The sequence below is a fragment of the Eschrichtius robustus genome, chromosome 20, assembly GCF_028021215.1.
Source record: "Eschrichtius robustus isolate mEscRob2 chromosome 20, mEscRob2.pri, whole genome shotgun sequence".
NCBI classification, from domain to species: Eukaryota; Metazoa; Chordata; class Mammalia; order Artiodactyla; family Eschrichtiidae; genus Eschrichtius; species Eschrichtius robustus.
The window spans coordinates 54,830,171-54,838,003 of NC_090843.1; positions in this window are offsets into that span (position 1 = coordinate 54,830,171).

Sequence of the window (7,833 nt, forward strand, 5' to 3'; positions counted from 1 at the left end):
ACTCCACACCGCATGGGCCCTTGGGTGCTGTGTGTCCCCCCCCACCCACCCCCCATCAGCCACACACTCTCCTGCCTTTGCTCTTCGGCCTGGCTGCTGCAACTGTTGAGTTTGCAGGGGACTTTTTGCACTTTTTGTCATCTTTGTGAAATTTGTATATTTCAAGCATCCTGGCCCTGAACTTTTAGACTTTAAGTGATTCAGGGCCGGTGGGCCTTCTAGGCCTGAACACCTGGAGTTACGCTGGCAGCTAGTGCCAGCACCTACGGCTGTAAACTTGTGTTGATACTGTTTTCCGCTCCTTCTTAACCTCTTTTCCTACTCTTCCCCTCCCGACTGGGCATCATCACTCCCTGGCACCCAGCGCTGTCCCACATCTCAGGGACCTTGGCCTCCACTGTGCCTCCACATGGGGTGATTTTTCCTCCTTCTCCTCTTGTCCAAACCGCACCACCACTCAGATGCCGCCTCCCCACTGATGCCACTTCCTCCACATCCCCGAATCCCTGCAATGATCGTGCTGCTCCCCTCCCCCTCCAGAGGGGCCCAGCTCATTTCATCCCTCCTCACAGCCCTCTTAGCACCGTCCACCATGCAGTCTAGCAATTTCTATGCGTCACCGTTTTCTCTGCTCCCTGCCCTGTGAACTCCACCTGGGCAGGACACTTGCCAGATCCATGTCTTTACCAAAAAAAAAGCAGTGCTGGGAAATGAGTGAGATCAGATACAGACCCTTCTAGCTCCCATTTCCATAGGAAGTTAGAGAGATTCATGTTCCGGCAGTGGCTGGATTCCAGAAAACAGCAACTGAAGGAATGGGAGGCTTCTCAAGCCTGCATGTTCAAGTGAAAGTTCAGGCAGTGAAAACTCAGAGCATGTGGCTGGGCTGTGACAATAACTCGGCTATGATCTGATGCCCAGATCCAGGCGGAAAAAGAGGCAGCCTCACCGTTTCGCATCCTGTGAATAGGACAGACGATGACTACAGGCTCGTTTCCCCTCCTGCCTGTTGTTCTGCATTCAGGAGGGCCTGAGTCTTTCTCTGATTCATCCATTAGGTGGAAACCCTGCTGCAGGAAGTATGCCCGGCCACAGAAAGCCCCACTTCCAACCAACACCCACGTGTGCATCCCATCATTCAACACCCATCCACTGACACTACTGGGTGCCCAGCCCTGTGCTGGGGGCACAGAGAGGACTGAGACCCCATCGGAGACAGAAACCAGGTGCTGGCTGGGGCAGGGGAACCACAGCAGGGCCCGGGGTGCTGAAGAAGTCTTCGTGGAGGAGGTGACAGATGAGCTGGGCCTGGAAGTGGAACAAGGTTGGGCTGGGACTAGGGAAGAGGATGGAGATCCCCAGAGTAGCTGATGAAGAGGAAGTCAGTGGGGTCAGAACCAGATGGCTGCCAGCCCTGAATGCCAAGGAACAAGATGTGGACATTATTTCTCAGATGGCAGGAAGCCATGAGAAGCTTCCCATCAAGGCCTGTTCATAGGATGGGGATTGCATTGGCGATAAAAAGGCACGGGAGGCTAATGAGAATGAGAAGAATTGATGTGTTTGAGCCCACGCTGTGCAAAGGAAAACACTGTTCTAACACTTTACAGGCACTCACTCGCTTTATTCTCACATCTCTAAGAGGGAAATATTTTACAGATGAGGAAACTGAGGCACAGAGCAATTATATTACTTACCCGAGGTCACAGTTAGTAAAAGTTGGAACCTGGATTTGATCCCAGGCAGCCTGGTCCCCGAGCCTCTCTAGCACTCTGCCACCCCTCCGGAAGGCTCAGGGCTCTTTCTCAGTCATGAAAATCAGCCCCAGACCTCACACCAAGAGCTGGGGGCCAATCAGACCAGGCCCTCCCAGCCCTGGGGCCAGACAGGTGGGGACAATGCCCTTTCATTCAGAAGCCCCAAACCTGTAGCACCCTCCTGCTCAAAACAAGCATCCCAAGAAGCTCAAAACCCCAAAACAAACACAAATCAGGTCCAGGCCATATGCCAGGCCTGGCTCTCCCAGGAATGTCTCCCTTTGGATAAGGCTGGCTGCAAACCCATAAATAAACCTGCTTCCCAACTAGCAGCTCTTAACAGCCCGACAAGAGAGCACCTATTAGCAGGAGCCTCAACAAACCTTTCAGTGATGTTCTTTCTTGCAGCTTTGCCTCATTCTCTGACTGGTCCAAATCTAACCAGACTCAGTAAGCATGAAGCAGCCCACACAGTGCTATCAGTCAGTCAGTCAACAAACCCTGAATCTGCCCTGTAGGCCCTGCACCTGATTCCCTACTGGAAACCAAGCTTCTCCCAGGACAGAGGGAGGGACAGGGGCTAAGAGGCCATTTGCTCTAGGCTGGGGGGGTGAACAGGGACAAGATAGTCTGCACTGCCAGGCCTGATGTGTGCCCAGCACATGTGCCCCATGGCAATGCACCTGTCAGAGCCAAACATTCTACAGAGATGGGGGAATTTCCAACTGCGTTTTGGGGTGTCTGATGGAGATGGTGCTTCTGTTTTACGTAAGATTCACAAATTCACCAATCTGGACTAAAGGATGGTCTTGAGAAAAGACTCTGCCCAGCAAAGGCCTGGTTTGGCCTCTGGGTCTTTCTCAACTCTAGAGCCAGGAAGGACACTGCCCACCACGTGGGAGAGGCCTCCCTTCCCCTCTCCCCAATCCAGGTGAGACATCCTGGGGTACAGCTCTCCTCCTCCCCTCTCTGCCCAAAGCATCCATCTGCCTCTGGCTTCCGTTCAGGCTTTTGGGAGCTGGTCCAGCACCCGGCCTTGATCATTCTCGTCTCCTACTGAGCATCTCCTAAAGAGGGATGGAGAGCTGGGTTTGCAACCCATGGATGAAGAGCCAGAGGAAGCCGACCAAAAACAGAGAGTGGAGGCTAGACAAGGACCCAGGGCTCCTGCCTGCCGGCCCAGCGCTCCTTCACTCCAGAGAGGACTACGCACCAAATCCTCCAGCCACAAACCGCTGGCCTCTGCAGCAGCCAAAGCCTCTTCACCCCAGGATGCCTCTGGTGCAGAAAATACACAGTGATAATAGCAACCTCCACTCTCACTTACCAAGTGCTCACGATTAGCTAGGCTAAGTGTCCTACGACTCCGGCACCACTTGAGACTCACCGTGGGCTTTGAGGAAGCCACTGTTATTATCCCCAGGTTTCAGATGGGGTAAGTGAGGTGCCGAGAGGCTAGTTGAACAGCCCATAGTCACACAGCTGGGAAGAGGCATACCCCAGCTTTTGACAGCTCACTATGCTGTCAAACGCTTTTAGATGTTTCTAAAAGCGAACATCCAATTACAGAAGAGACTCACCAGCTAGACGCAGGCACACCCCAGACCCAGCAGGCGCGGCGGGCTCGAAGGCCGTTCTACTCGAAGGGAGAGTTGAGCTGCTGTGGGGAGAAGAGGTGCCTCCCCTGCCTCCCTCCGTGAGGGTCCACGGCCCCTCCCCGGGCTGCGGCTGCTCCGCACTGACAGGGATGGGCTGTGGGCGCGCTCTGGCACTCAAGGAAAACGTTTCCAGCAATGGTAGCAGCTGCTGTTGCTGAGGCTCCGATTCCCAGAGGACCTCCAAAGTCTTTCCCATCATTTTTGCCCTTTTTTTCAGAAACCACTTAGCTGCTGCCCTTCCTCCAACCATGCCAGGGCCACAATGCAATTAGCCACACGCAGCCCAGAACCAGCCAGAGCTGGTGACCTCAGCTCTCAAGGAAGGAGGGCGCTGCTCAGGCCTCCCAAACCCACCACTCCTGCAGACAGGGTGGTCTGGGGAAACAGCTCAACAAATGCACTTTCACAACCAGAGATGTAAAACCCAGCGCCCTAGCACTGCTCCATTTTCAAAATGCAGAAGGAATGGGAAGGGTGGTGTCACCCATCATGCAATCCTGGCCTGGCAATTAGGGACCTCCTGGTTTTGAGTGCTGCCTTTGCACCAACTCTGTGTGACCTAGAACAAGTCCCTGGCTCTCTTGGGCCTCTCATTCCCTGTGTGCCCAAATCTGGGGCAGGGATGATGGTGGGGGCACTTCTGCATCTGCCAGGTCTGGCCTTTCTCAATTGGGGTTCCTCACAGAACCACAGAACACAGAAAATGATGAGGGTTTATTTTCTAACGCCTCCTAGTATGATCCTAAAGGAACAAGAGAAAAGTTAATTCATCACTTCCAATAGGGCTTCATTCCCTCCCAGAAACTGGCTGAGAAAAGTCTCAAAGTCTTTCCAGGTGTGCACACAGGCTGCCGCCCAAAATGCCTGAGAAGCTGACCTAGCAGCTGCCCCTGGGACCTCCACAGGACTCCAATAAGCTGTGGGTCAGACACAGCCTGAAAAGAGCAGCCACATGCCAGAAAGGCCCACTGTAGCCCTGCCTGGAGTAGCTTACGAGCTCCGACCCCTGAGTCAGGCACTGAAGTGCAGACACCACATGGATCCGGCATGCCTTTCTACAGTTTACAAAAAGCTTTCACCACCCACTCTCCTAGGCCACGCAACAACCCTGCACAGTGGGAGGGTAGAGACTGTCGTAGCCATTTTACAGATGAGAAATCTGTGACATCTAGCAATTAGATGATTGCCCAAGTCACACTGCTGGTTGGGCCAGGAAGCTGGGCCCATTCCACCACGCCATACCATGTCCCCTGCTTGCACAACTTTTCATATATGTGCTGTTGGATATGTGCCTAAAATTGAAGCTAAAATGCTTCAATTAAAATGAAACTTGGGGGACTTCCCTGGCGGTCCGGTGGTTAAGACTCTGAGCTTCCACTGCAGGGGGCTCGGCTTCGATCCCTGGTCAGGGAACTAAGATCCCACACACTGCACAGCCAAAACAAAAATAAAAAATAAAATAAAATGAAGTTTTGGAACGACTAAGAACCTACTGTATAGTGCAGGGAACTCTACTCAATACTCTGTAATGACCTATATGGGAATAGAATCTAAAAAAAAGGGGATATATGTATATGTATAACTGATTCACTTTGCCGTACTGCAGAAAGTAACACGACATTGTAAATCAGCTATACTCCAATAAAAATTAATTTTTGAAAAGATGAAACTTGGAATTCATTCTTTTTTTTTTTGGAAATTGTGGTAAAATACGTATAACTTAAAAGTTACCGTTTTAAGCATTTTTAAGTGTACAGTTGAGTAGCATTAAGTACACCTCGGTATGGAGACAGTGCCATGCAGACACTGGGTCAGGCACAGCCCCTGGCTCACACGCTGCCTGGGCCAGGCCGGGGTCTCAGCCCTGAGCTGCGCCCCGGGCACAGCGGGGGAGACATCTGAGAAAGGCACTGAGAGAACCGGCCAGCCCAGGAGCAATGTCCAGCAAAGTGGTGGGTCACACTTCTCCACCAGGACCGTCCCCTTAGCCTCCAAGGTGATTTTTGCCTCTGGTGAGGACAACACGTGTCACTAAATGTGTCCCCTTTGTAACAGGGCCACTGGGGCTCACAACATCCCAGAGTCTACCTGGTACCGCACATGCTCCGAGGGTTGCAGGGGAAATCCTGGCCCTTCTCCTCCTTCCCCGACAGCTCCATGTTGGTCTCCTTGGCTGCCTCTCCACGCCAAGCCTTTCCCCTCCACACAGGTGCTCCTAGGGACCCTTACCTCCTCCTTCCCATCTCTGAGACCCTCACCCCTCCAAGAACCCATCTGACATTCCCAAGCCAGCGACTCCTTCACCCGGGGGGTCCAGCCCTGCCCTCTCCCCTGGGCTCCAGCCCTGCCTCCCGGAATCTCCAGGTAAAGACCGCAAACCCCTTCCCCTCAGCAGAGCCCAAGATGGACTCCTCTTTCCTCCACATTCCCTCCCCTCAATGCCCCTGCCTATAAAGGCACCAACTTTCTTCTGGTCACCAAGTCCGGCATGCTTTGTCCTCTCTACCCTCTCCTTCTCTGTCCTCGCTGTCTGGGCTGTTTCTGTGGCTCACGTCCATCCCTCTCGGCAGCTGGCAGACAGTTCTCACCAGAAGTCCCAGAAGTGCCTCCTTTTCCCAGTCTAGGCTTCCCAGCCTGCCACCTCCCAGTTCATAGTCCTAGAACATTGTCCTGATCGTGGCCCCCTTACCAATCAAGGCCCCACCCCTCCACCTGGCACCCTGAGCCCACATCCCCGGTCCCCTCTCCCACCGTGGCCCACCTCCTCCTGTCACCTAGACACACCTCCTCCCCAGCCACACCAATGGTGCCTGCCTCCACGCTTTTCCCCCGCCCTCCCTCTGCCCAACATCCACCCCACTCAACCCACCATTACGGCCCAAGTGGCGGGTGAGACCTATGGATGCTGAGATTCTATCATTCAAATCCCACCTCCTCCAATCAATGCCTTCCTGAGACTACTGGTACATTTGATCACAATGACAACAATAATGGCAGACAGAGTGCCAGGTTCTGGGATAAGCACTTTATATGCACTATTTCATTGGACCCTTGCAAAGTTTCACCAGGTGAGTACCATTTTGTCCCCACTTTACAGATGAGGAAATGAAGAGCAGACAGGCTATGTAACCTGCCCAAGAACAGTGACAACTGTACTAGTCTCAGCTGGAGCTTCCTAAAATTTGTATTGAGCTTTAACTTCTCTGATGTTTGTACCCGGCTTTGCAGATTTTAATGGCTCTTGGGTGACACAGGCTCTGGCGCCCTCCGTTTCCCTTCTCCAAGCCTAGCTCCGTGCCTTTCCCAAAGGTGCATGCTGGCCCGGCTTTATCTGAACAGCACCTGCCCTGAGTGGTTCCACTAAAGTTCAGAAAACAGTGTTGGGACAGGACCTCAGGGATGGGCCTCACCACCATCAGTGTGGTTTCTGGGTCGTAATTTGAAACACTGTGTTCTTGGATCTATGTAATGATGTGCCCATTAAAACTCCTTGTAAGTAGATCATGTTTTAATGATGACTTCTGGGAGCGGGCCCTCCCTCCAAGCTCTGATGGGTACCAGAGGCAGCACGGGAAAGTGCTGGAGGTCTCACAGCAGGTGGTTGGGCCCTGTCTGGTGTGACCTAGGCTAAAACTGCTAACGTCAATAACGGCCACAGGTCTCTCTCTCTCTCTCTGTGTTACCACCATGGGGCACACTGACCCTGGCAATGGGAGCCTAATAGATTTTTTCATCCACCTGGGTTCTTCTCGGATTTGAAGCCAGACTTTCTGGCACAGCTAGAAACCAGCAAACTCCCATGGGCTGAAAAAGGCTGATTACCAAAGTCGGGAACACTCATCCTGCCACCTCGGGAGGAACCTGGTGGGAAGCAGGCCATGCTAGACCCAGCCCCATGGAGACTGGTGAAGGCACCACTGCAGGCGCCCGTAATGCACACCCCCCCCACCCCCTGCCAAGGACAGTGACAACACTACTAGTCTTGTCTTGAGATTTCTCAATCTTGTCCTGATTTATGTGTCTTGCCTCCCAAATTTTAAATGGCTTCAGGGGTCCAAGATTCAGATGGAAAACAGCAAACCTGGAAGAAAACTACTTTCCTTTTCGCATTTGGTCTGTGCATTAGTGTCACCAGGTACTCACATGAGTCAGCTCCCATGGAGGGGAGGGGTCTGTGAGAGGGGTCTGTGTGCTGCAGAAGCAGATCAGCTGGCCATCTGAGCTGGGGAGGGAGCCGACATCCACTCGGCACCCCATGGCTGAGTGAGCCCTGCTCTGCAGAGCTGGGACCCAGAGAGGGACCAGAACAGAGTGAGAAGTGGTTGGCGGGGTGCAGGCAGAGAATGGAAGCAGGAGTGAGGAGGCCCAGCTGTGTCAGACGCCAGCTGCATGAACTTGGGCGGTAGCTGAAGCTCCGG